Raw genomic sequence first — 8931 nt, forward strand, 5'->3', positions numbered from 1 at the left:
ACAGCAGGGAAAATGAAAAATGAGAGGTACATATCCTTGATTCAAATAAATAGGGATTTCAAAAAGTCCTCTAGAGCCCTGTTTGTCTGCGAAATCCTGTTTGGCTGCTTTTCTCCTCTTCTGGAGTGTACTTATCTGAGTCCTCTCTAATTTTACCTCCAAAATAACCAGCAACACTCCTTAACCCTCTTTCTCTTCACCACCACAGCAGCTTTTCAGCCTTGTTGCCATAAAAAAGACTCAGTATTTGCTGCTAAGCACTGAATGCAAACCCAGCAGTTAATCAGTGTGTGGATTGTTATAATGGATTTAGACTTCTACAGTGAGTCTTTGTAGAGCCAGCATTCCTGATTGTGCACGAGTCCTTATATTGAGGCTATACTGATTATTCCTTATATTGAGAAAATAATAAGAAGAAAGTAAAACTCAACTTAAATTATGACAGCAACCATGCAAATGTGGCTTCATCACTTCTTTGGTTCCTATTGCTCCAAATCCCATGTGTGTGGTGTGCGGGGAGAAGCAAGCAATGAGGTTATGAAGCCTTCAAAGTTACTTGTGCATTTGGAGACTAGACATCCTGCTCTGAAGCACATGTTGGTAGACTATTTTGAAAGACAAGACAGTCAGAGTCAGGTGCTAAAGTTTGAAACTTCAGTTAACATCACTGCTTTAAAGGTGTCGTATGTGGCGGCTAATTGTATCGCCGAGCCTTTTGACAGTGGGGAGCAGCTGCAGACGACATTTGTTTTCGGTGAAGCAGCAGCTAGCAAAGTTGGGCACGTTCCTCTCGGAGAACACAGTTAAGAGGCGGCGAGATGAGATAGCAGAAGATGTTGAAAGCCAGCTGTTTGACAGACTCGCTGCATCCCTGTGGTGGATGAGTCTACAGACGTGGAAAACAAAGTGATTTTATTAGTTTATGTTAGTTACATCAATCAAAATGACTTGCGGGAGGACTCGCTGTGTGCTTTAACTCTGCCAAGAAAATCAACAGGAGAGAAAATCTTAAAGGCCTTGGGTAAATGCATGACTGGTAAAATCAGCTGGGACAGCTGTGTATGTGTGGGCACTGATGGTGCTGTAGCAACGACACTGTCTGGCTTCATCACTCGTGTGAAACAGGTTGCACTGAAATGCGGGTCTATTCATTGTTGCATTCCTTGTGAAGTCTTGGCATGTATGAGACTGTCACTGGAGCCCAACCAGGTGAGTGATGTCATTCAAATATTAAATTTAGTCAAAACACGTGAACCGAACACACGTTTGTCTGAACGATTTTGCGACAGCATGGATTGACAATGACAGCCACCAGAACAAGGCTCTTTAACAGACTGGATATTAAAAACACACTGGGCCTGTCACTGACAAACATGGTTTGCATTGATTTTCATGTGGGTTATATACTAGTTAAGGTTGAATTTTGCTTTAACTAAGATATAGTTTAACATATCTGGTCTGTGGCACTCTTCCCCCTCACTCTCCCCCTTCCGGCAGCTACAGTCCAGTCCATGGAGTCAAAAGGTTTGTAAACCATGCTTCAGTTCAATGCTGATGAATAGGATTGACTGTATTTTATCCTTTAAAAATTTAGCTCTTGAATAATTTCAGATTCACTTCTCACCATTCAGTTTCAGTTCTACAATTCAATTTCAGTTCCAAAATTCTGTTTTTTGGCACTTACATCCGGTTCCGGTTCAAGCGCAGATTAATAGAACTACGTTTTACTAGCGGACCGAAAGTGTTACTGACGGGAATCTAGAAGTTAGCTAAAGAGTTGGGATGCTGTGTAAGACATAAATAAAGCTAAAATACAAAGGTTTGGACACCGTTTTGCATGTTTCCCTACTGTAGGGGTCTCTGCAAGCATACAGGGCTCTGAGAGGGTGCAAGATGACAAGTATGGAATTCTACTAGAAACAGTCGATCATATTTGTTTGTCAAAGCTGAATCCAAGACAAACTACGCTAAATTAGCGTTTTTAGCTAACAGCTACAATAAGCATAAAAGTTACTGTACGGCTATCATTTGTTAACATGACGCTTGTTCTTATACATGTAATACATTTATTACCAACCTGAGAGTTTATCCGCTGGTCATTCAACATGACGAATGACCTCTGAAGTCTTAATTCAGCTCAAGACGCTGTAGATTCCAGTCAGTAACACTTTCGGTCCGCTAGTAAAACGTAGTTCTATTAATCTGCGCTCGACTACTCTTGAACCGGAACCGGATGTAAGTCCCAAAAAGATGAATTTTGGAACTGAAACTGAATTGTAGAACTGAAACTGAATGGTGAGAAGTGAAACTGAAATTATTCAAGAGCTAATTTTTTAAAGGATAAAATACAGTTTCAAAGCAAATGAATTCATTTTCAAAATATAAAATTCAATTTCAATTTAGTGATGATCATTTTCAAACCAATAAATTGAATTTAAAATTAGGCTAATTCATATTCAGTTTGTAAAAGCATTTATTCAAGTTACAATTCAGATTCAATCCGAGCAATTCAAATTCGAATTTAACTTATTCAAATTCAGTTTCTGATGGCACAGATTTCTGCCCATAGAAAAGCTAGTGCTGATCCAGTTTTGCTATATAAGCTATGAAAATATGTTCAAAATAACAATCTTTGATTCTGCTTTTGGTGAAAATGGTTACTTGTAAAAACATTCTCTGTGTCTCCAGTTCACTTTAAGTCTACAGAGCTTTACAGATAGCCTTCCATACAGTCTGTGGAAAGTAGCAGATATAAAGTTACGTCACTCCAAAATGAATGTTCCCTTTTGAACAGTAGATTTAACCGCTGTTTAATCTGCTGTATTAACATGTTTCCGGGTATTTTACTCTTCTTCTATTTGGATTCAGTGGTGTGGTCGTTGTATTCAGTTGGCATGCCAGAAGGTGTCAGGATATATATAAACCACAGAACCATTTTACCTTGTGACATGTTCATACCTTTAAAAAAAAGCTGAGCACTTATAGCATGTGAACTTTAGTTCTGAGCTGTCCTTGTTTGAGCTGCAGGTGTTGCAGACACATTTGACAGATTGCTCAGTGGAACAGAGTTATTTTCAAACATATTTCTTATATTTCACAGGTCTGAAGTTTTCAAGTTTTTCAACACCTGCAGGTGCTGCAACGACTCACATTGTTGTCCATTATTTCATGTCCAATGTCGACTGGTAGGACCTTGTGCTTCTTTCAAGTTCCACCCCTGCTTATCCGTCCTTTACGGATGAGAACGGTGATTTCTCAAGGTTTATCCTTGGCACACAGTGGCACTGTGTACCCACACTTCTCCTTAAACACAAATTGATTTCACACTTAAATCTTCACGGTATAAATCGCAGACCCTCCATGACCGAATGACCAGGGATGCTATAAGGAAGGAAATATAAGGAAAGAATGCTAAGAGACGATGAGTGAAACAGTGAAGGCCGGAGGCATCTGCTGGGTGTTACAGGGCAGTTTCTAGAAAGGCTGTGCGTAGGAAAATTGAGGAGCTATTTTCATGCCACATTAAGTTACACCAGCCTTCCACTACAGGACTTTGCTCAGACAGAGGAGGCTTGCCTCTATTGTGAAGGCTAATAATCAGCGCAATGGAGTTATTACCCAGCACTACATTTCACAGGCCTAACCTAGACAGCATCAAAGAAGGGGAAGAGAGGGAACGTGGGAGGACATGAATTCCAATGGATTGTAACAAACGCTGCTACCTCCAGCCCAGCCCAGCCTCATTCATTTTATATGCTTCAAGTTCAGCTCAATACAAATTGATATCTGGGTGAATGGGATGAAAGTACTAGGGGTAATGCAAAAATGGCAAAACACAAAACGGGAATTTAATTCCATTACTGCATCTTTGATGTCTGTCCAGTGTCAACAGTGTAACAACAGAGGCTGGTGCTTGTAGGAGCCCCTGCATCTTCATACATCTTTCCATTATTAACACCACTCTAAGCACATTCCACTGCTGTCAGTCTGGGGCAACATCACAGTGAAATATTAAGCCCCCTGCCGTGCCTATCACTGCTCCGCTGTGTAAGTACATTAACTGTACAGCATTTGAAAGGGTCATTATCAGCCAAAGAGTGAAAAGGACTGACATGCAAAGCATTATCATACATGTTCCCACGCAGCAGTCAGTCAAGTTCCCAGTGAATATGTTTGTGTGAGCAGATGATGGTATCAAGATTTTAACAGTGTTGTTTGTCAGGGCCAACAGTAGCAAATGAATTTGAATTTATTGACTTTTTGAATTTATTGTGTTTTGTCGCTGTTGTCTGTGGACCTCTTCCTAAAATACCATAAATTTATTATGTCACTAAAAGATAAATGAAATACCTCCGAATTAATTTGCACCAACTCGGTAATGTTCGCTCCTGATGTACAGAAGTGGAAATATGCTAATGTTGGTGCTTTGTAAATTAAATTAATACTGAGTTTGTGGCATGCAATGTCACAATCTCAATGTGCACTCTTACTATTTTTCTCTCAGATTCATTTAAAATTATAACCTTAAAAACACGTCAGTACCATTTACTATTCAACAAAAAGAATTGTAGCAAAACTTACCATTAATGTCATACTGTTGCTTTATATTCAGAATTTGCGCTATACTGGCAACATAATTACATTTTAAGACCCCTATCAAACTTAAATATTGTCTACAAACCATTTGTAAATAGATTACGAATTAAGCAATATAGTGACTCGAGCTATCAGGCTCACATAGAGTAAAATACACCATTAAATACCAATAAAGCCTAATTTCAGTTTATTGATATATTTTCTTTATATTTGGCTGTTGTTGGTCTATTTATCAGGCTAAGAGAATCCCACAGTGAAGCAAGTCAGTATGCGCTGAGAAATAATGGCCATTTCAGTGCAAGAAAATATTAATTAAAAAAATCTAATTAAATTGTAAAGCCGTGGGAGGCTTGCAGTGCTTGTTACTTTTCATGAGTTTTTTTTGCCTCTCACAAACTTAGCACAACCTGGTGTGTTTCCCTTTGTCTTAAGGTGAGATAAACTGATATATTCCTATTCCTCTGAAATAAATCTCTCCTTTTTGCCTTCAGAACTGCCTTAATTCGTCTTGTCAGAGTTTCAACATTGCTGTGAAACATTGCTCACAGATTTTGGTCCACGTTGACATGATGACGTGAATCTCCCAGTCCACCACATCTCAAAGGTGCTCTGTTGGATTGAGATCTGGTGACTGTGGAGGCTATTTGAGTACAATGAAGTCATTATCATGCTCAAGAAACTAGTTTGAGATTATTTGAGCGTTGTGACATGTTGTCCTGCTAAAAGTGCAACCAGACAATGAGTCCACTGTGGTCATCATGGGATCGACACGGTAAGCAGCAATACTCAGAGAGGCTATGGTGCGTAAACAATGCTCAGTTGGTACTAAGTGTTCCCATGACTTTACCACCACCAGCAGCTTCGACTGCTGATACAAGGCAGGATGGATGCTTTCATGGTGCCGCAGCAGACTCAGACCAGGGAATGTTTGTGTGACTTGTACCTTTAGTGTCCGTTTCTCAACGCTACAACCCACCTGGCTCAATGTTCAGTACATTGTGTACTCATGTTGTAATGAGTGATTATTGTTGTTACTGTTGCCTTCCAACCAGCTTGAAGCAGTAGGACCTCGTCCATCAGCATCAGCACTTTTGTCCAGAGAACTGCCGCTCACTTGATATTTTCTCTCTCTTTTTTGGAGCCATTCTCTGTAACTCTAGAGATGGTTGTGCAGGAAAATCCCAGCAGACCAGCAGTTTGTGAAACACTCAGACTAGGCTGTCTGGCACCAGCATTCAGGCCATATTCAATGTCGCTTTAATCGCCTTTCCACTCCATTCTGATGTGCAGTTTTAACTTCAGCAGGTCATCTCGACTGTGTCTACATGCCTGAATGCACTGAGTTGCTGGCATGTGATTGGCCGATTAGATATATGCGTTAGAGAGCATTTGAACAGACGTACCTAACGAAGAGCCGGGTGAGTGTTTATCACTTATAGTACAATACACTGCAAATACACAGGAACAATAACTTTGTTAAACTGAATAGTAGAAGTTTTGCTTTGATGTTATTTGTGCATTAGAGCTATTAAAAGCAAATATTGGATAGTCAAATCCAAATAGACATTTAAAATGCCCACAGTGGTAAATATATACATAGAATTACAGTTTTAATAATAAACAGATATTAATGTTACTGTACATTTTCCCCTTGCCAATTTATATATTTACAGTATTTAAAATCTCCAAAAAGGTATTTGTTCTGTAATAATCATCCCATCTCACTTGACTTAATATGTAATGAATTTAAGTACTTGCTGTTTATATTTATTTATTTTATGAGAGCAGATTTTAAAGGCTGCCTCAGATACCACAGAAGGAACACGGGAAGGAAGATATTCCTACATTCTGCTATTACATCTTCAAAGGCACCTGAAGCCCTTTTGAACAAAATACAGACTGAAGAAAATCACACAAGAATGTGAATTAAACAAAAACACATCAAAGTGTGTCAGCTTAACCCACACATGCACCACATGAGCACTTTTGCCTTGTGAGAAAAATATATCTAATGCACATTTCTGTGAAAAGAAAAAAAAATCATCAAGAGGATCGGAGACCGTGTTGTTTGATTGCAAAGAGTCTTTATTTTTTCCTTGTGTTCAAGTACGGTCCTCTCTCAGCAGGGTCATCTAAGAAGCATGGACACACAACACACAACTCGCACCAGAGCCTGAGCATCTTCAGGTGGGATTTCTCTTTTTGTCTCGACTGGGGTGGGGGGGTCCCGATCAGCAGTTTCCATGTTTAGGTCAAGTGAACAAGAGTCCTGTTGTACACCACATAATTGTTTTCTCTGCGAACATTTGTTGCATTTAGTGACACTGACATCAGCACATAAAAATTATATATATATTTATATATATATATTTATATTCATATTCATATATTTATAGATTTGTCATTCTATATCAACAATTCCTTCTAGTGATTTTTTCCTTGGTTTTTCATGTTGTAAAACTGGACAAACTGTCGGTAGGAATGCCTTGTTTGGACATTGATTTGTACAGGAACGCTCAGACACATACACGCAACAGAGGCATACGCACACTACTACACACATGCATGCATAGATACGCTCGCTCAAGTTTACGTGTACACACAGGCCACACATTCTGTCACATACATGCACATGTACACAAACACACGCGTGCGCACACACGTCAACCCCCCCGCCCACACACACATCCGCATACACACCCACATGTGCTCAGCCAACACGGAGAGGCAGGTCTGTACATCTACGGGAGAGAGACATTACCCATGATTCCCAGCAATAAGTACAGCTTCACCTGATCAAAAACACAAGAAAATAAAAGTTACAAACAGCAGAGTGAGTCGGCCAGTCTACGTCGTCTGTAAACGTCGACAAAAATTTCCTTTTAAAGTCCTCTTGGACTGGTCCACTGTGTGTCAAAGTTTGGCACAAGACCTTTCTCTCTCGTCTTCCTTTGTCTCTACTGTACACTGAGATGTACAATACTGGCGGCTTTCACTGATGTGAAAAAAAAAACTTGAAACAGTTTGGTTTTTTTTTATGCAGAGGTGATGATGACAAACCACTAAAAGTTGACATTGTCAAACATGTCAGATTCCCCAAAGTGAAAAGACAAACCTTTCCAAAGACAGAGAGTGTGCTTTAAACATACACATATAATCTTTAGGCAGTGAAAAAGCACTTTAGTTGACGGGGACTCTGGAACAATGCTGCTCTGCCAAACTGATGCTTTGGCAGCTTTGAACTGCTCTTTACTGTGTCCATGACAAAATTCACTCGATGGAGAGAGAAAAACACAAATATCGCAGTGCTTCCTCTCTTCCTGGGAAAGGAAAGGGGGGCCAAAACAAAAGTGTCTGCTGACACCCATCCTGATGATGTCTGTCAGGTCTGATTCTCGTGTTCACATTTCGCTTATTTTTTGTTGCTTTTGATGTTTCAGTCAGCAGTCAGTCATGGAAAATAAATTATGTTTGTATAAGTGGCCCATCAAAAACGTGTAATATACACACTATATCACCTTTTACTGTACACAGAAAATAAAAAGTTTCTTTTTGTTTTGCTGAAAGTGAAAATTTAGAAAAGTACAAATAAAAAAGATGTAAAAGAATGACGACAAAAAAAGAAGTCTCTTGAAGATGACATTCCTTGAACGCAAATTCAGAAGCCTCTGGAGGCGGCAAGGCCATTGCAACAAAAAAGGGGGATAAAAGCAGTGCTACGTTTGTCACTTGGGTGAAATGGTAAACATCCACTTCTTGCTTGTTGCCTGATGTGCTTTCATCTTTTTCTGTGCTTTTATTCTTCCTGACCTCTTCAAGAACCCTCATGCCATCTTTGTCTCTCATCTCCTCCTTAGGTCAGACAGCTCTTTGCTCCTACAGAGTAAGAACGCTCCCTCAACTGCTGCTTATTTCTTTATCCTAGCGCCCTCTTCTTCTCTCTTGACATCTGCATACTCTATCCGCCTGGTCATTTTCTCTCTTTTTATATTCTGTTTCCTACTCTTAGTTCAAACTGTCAAACACACTTTGTCATATCTACTTCCACTAGCTCCACTCACTGGTGAAATGGAGCTGACTTTAAAGAAATAAACTGGTCTGGAAAAAAAAGTTCACATGCACATGCAGTCTCTCTTTGTTGCTCGACCTGACTTTACTTCCTATCCCCATCCAGCTCTGCTATCCCACTTATTTTAGAGAACATAAATTTCCTGCCACTGGCTACAAGATCGCTTTCAAAATACCACGTATAATCACTGCTGATGTCTTGCAAAAATAATCCCTTTCACACAAGCACACACAGACTCTTTCTTGCCCCCCAACACTGTAGTCTAA

This window comes from Diplotaxodon limnothrissa, linkage group LG9, assembly GCF_057381915.1.
Source record: "Diplotaxodon limnothrissa isolate DT_005_m linkage group LG9, D_limnothrissa_male_GT1.1, whole genome shotgun sequence".
In the NCBI taxonomy this organism is placed as follows: Eukaryota; Metazoa; Chordata; class Actinopteri; order Cichliformes; family Cichlidae; genus Diplotaxodon; species Diplotaxodon limnothrissa.